The 2,521-nt window shown below is 35.5% G+C and overlaps 1 non-coding gene across 1 annotated transcript; it reads left to right on the top strand.

The window, feature by feature from the left end:
* Positions 1–1,789: 1,789 nt before the first annotated feature.
* On the top strand, positions 1,790–1,896 carry LOC128284450 (small nucleolar RNA R71). Its single transcript, XR_008274876.1, has one exon. It is a non-coding gene; the product is annotated as a small nucleolar RNA R71 (small nucleolar RNA).
* Positions 1,897–2,521: the final 625 nt, after the last annotated feature.

Genomic DNA, 2,521 nt, shown 5'->3' with positions numbered 1-2,521 from the left:
TTTTAATGTTATTTAAATGATATGATAATTATTATGAAATATTATACTTGTGATAATTGTTTGATAATATGTCAAATTATGTGATATACTTGGAAAATGTGAAATACTACCGAGTATCGGTATCGGCATTCCGTAGAAGATGGTTGAGACACATGATTGGGAAAAAGGTCCCGTTGAACCTTAGGAATGGATTAGGATACAAGTGGCATGTCACTGGGATATTTGGGCATCCGAACTCGTTGAGTTGAGTCCGAGTTCACTTATGGATGCGAATGTCCGAACTCGTTGAGTTGAGTCCGAGTTCGTGGGATGTAACTAGGCATCCGAGCTCGTTGAGTTGAGTCCGAGTTCACTTATGGGCGGGTTACATGGTAGCTTGGCTACATATGTGGCACTTATGTGCAAACTTTCCATGTATCCGAATTATATTCCGATGTGTTCAACGGGTAAAGTTCTACTGAAATGGAAGAATACTCAAGATGAAAGGGACGTATTGGTAAGTGTTGTGAAATGGGTACTTTGAACAGGTATGTACTTAACCCTCGGGTTGAAAAATCGATATAACAACAATATGGTAAGATGATAAATGAAAATGTGATATGAATGTCTTGGTGATGATTATGCAAATGATATTTTATGTTTGCTTATATGGTTATGTTACTTGCTATTTGCATGTGAACTTATTAAGCATTTATGCTTACTCCTCCTTTTCATTCCTTGTAGTTTTGACAAGCCAGCTCGGAAATCGGGAACGATGGAGGCTCGTGACACTATCCGTATACCATCTTGGCATAATGGCTTGTATATTTTGAGTATGGCATGTATAGCATTATAATCATTTTTATATATGGTCTTATGATATGGTTATTGAGTGGTATGGAAATGCTTAGAATGATTAGCCATTGGAATGGCTAATCATGATCATATTTGGTGTTATGTATGCTAAATTACTAGCTAATCCATGGAAAACATGAAATAGGTAAAATTTACCATAAAATAGATTCAGACAGCAGCAGTGACGTGAGTTTGAAAAATCATTAAAAATAGTAGAGATACAATTAGATGGTGAATAAAATATGGAATTGAAGAATTATGAGTCTATTTTCATATGGATGGAACAAAACAGGTATATGAGTTATATTTTATGAGATGTTTAAATTTTTGTGAAACAGGGCCAGAGCGATTTCTGGATCCCCTATTCTGATTTTGGAAATTCACCATAAATTTTTCAAAGATAATTAGAAGTCATGATTTATATGTACAGATTCCTTATTGAGTCTAGTTTTACTAGAAACAAACGTCATAGTCATTGAAACTCTGTACAGGGAGATATATGATTCATAATACAAAGAGGTCAGAGCAGTCGAACCCTGAAATAGGGGAGACTTTAACTAATAAAATGTACTAATTTGCTTGAAAAAAAATTCTATAAAAACATTATTAAATAGATATATGAGTCTAGTTTCAGGGAAAATTTACGGAATTGGATTTAGAGTTTTGTAACTCAAGATATGAATTTTTAAGCGACTATGACACAGATTGTTATCTTGACTAAAAATTTTAAAAATAAATTGTTTGAGCTGTTTAAGTAATGAATTAAGTCTGTTAACACCTTGTGTTCGACTCCGGCGACGGTCTCGGGTACGGGGCATTATAGATCCTCTCGATGATTTCGTAAGCCTCATTATAGGACTTAGAAAGGAGAGCACTATTAGCAGAAGCGTCCACTACCATCCTCGTGTGAGCATTAAGACCATTATAAAATGTCTCAAGTTGGATGCAATGTGGGATTCCATGATGAGGGCATTTCCGTAATAGCTCTTTGTATTGTTCCCTTGCCTCATACAAGGACTTATCATGCATTTGTTGGAAAGCAGTGATCTCGTTCCTCAACTTAGCATTCTTACTAGGTGAGAAATACTTCATGAGGAATCTTTCGGCTAACTCTTGCCATGTAAAAATTGAGTTTGGTTGTAATGAATTCAACCAGGCTTGAGCTCTGTCCCTTAGTGAGTACGGGAACAGCTTCAATCATAATGCATATTCAAAAACTCCAGCTAATTTGAAAGTGTCGCTCACCTCCATAAATAGTCATAAATGAAGATAAGGATCCTCTATAGGCATTCCACTGAATTAACCCACTGTCTGAAGCATCTGGAACATGACTGGCTTTATCTCAAATTGTTGTGCCTCGATTTCGGGTCTCTTAATACCCAGATTAAGATCATTAAAAATAGGCACTGCATACTGTCTCAAGGCTCTATCCCTATCATCAGCAATAAGGATAGGATTTTGAGCAAGGTTTGCTCCATTTCCTTGATTCATATTCTAAAAATTAATTCCTTTAGTCCTTCTCTGGTTCGCTTGTCTTCTTCACTGTCAGAAAGCTCGTTTAATCTCAGGGTCTACAGGGAGTAGGTCAATAATTCGGTCAATACTCATAAACACCTGAAATAATCACAGAAAAATTAATTAATTTAAAAATTAAATAGAAAAATAAACCAAAATGTAAAACTAACAA

The sequence above is a fragment of the Gossypium arboreum genome, chromosome 11 (genome assembly GCF_025698485.1).
Source record: "Gossypium arboreum isolate Shixiya-1 chromosome 11, ASM2569848v2, whole genome shotgun sequence".
NCBI classification, from domain to species: domain Eukaryota; kingdom Viridiplantae; phylum Streptophyta; class Magnoliopsida; order Malvales; family Malvaceae; genus Gossypium; species Gossypium arboreum.
This window is presented reverse-complemented; position numbering and strand designations above follow the sequence as displayed.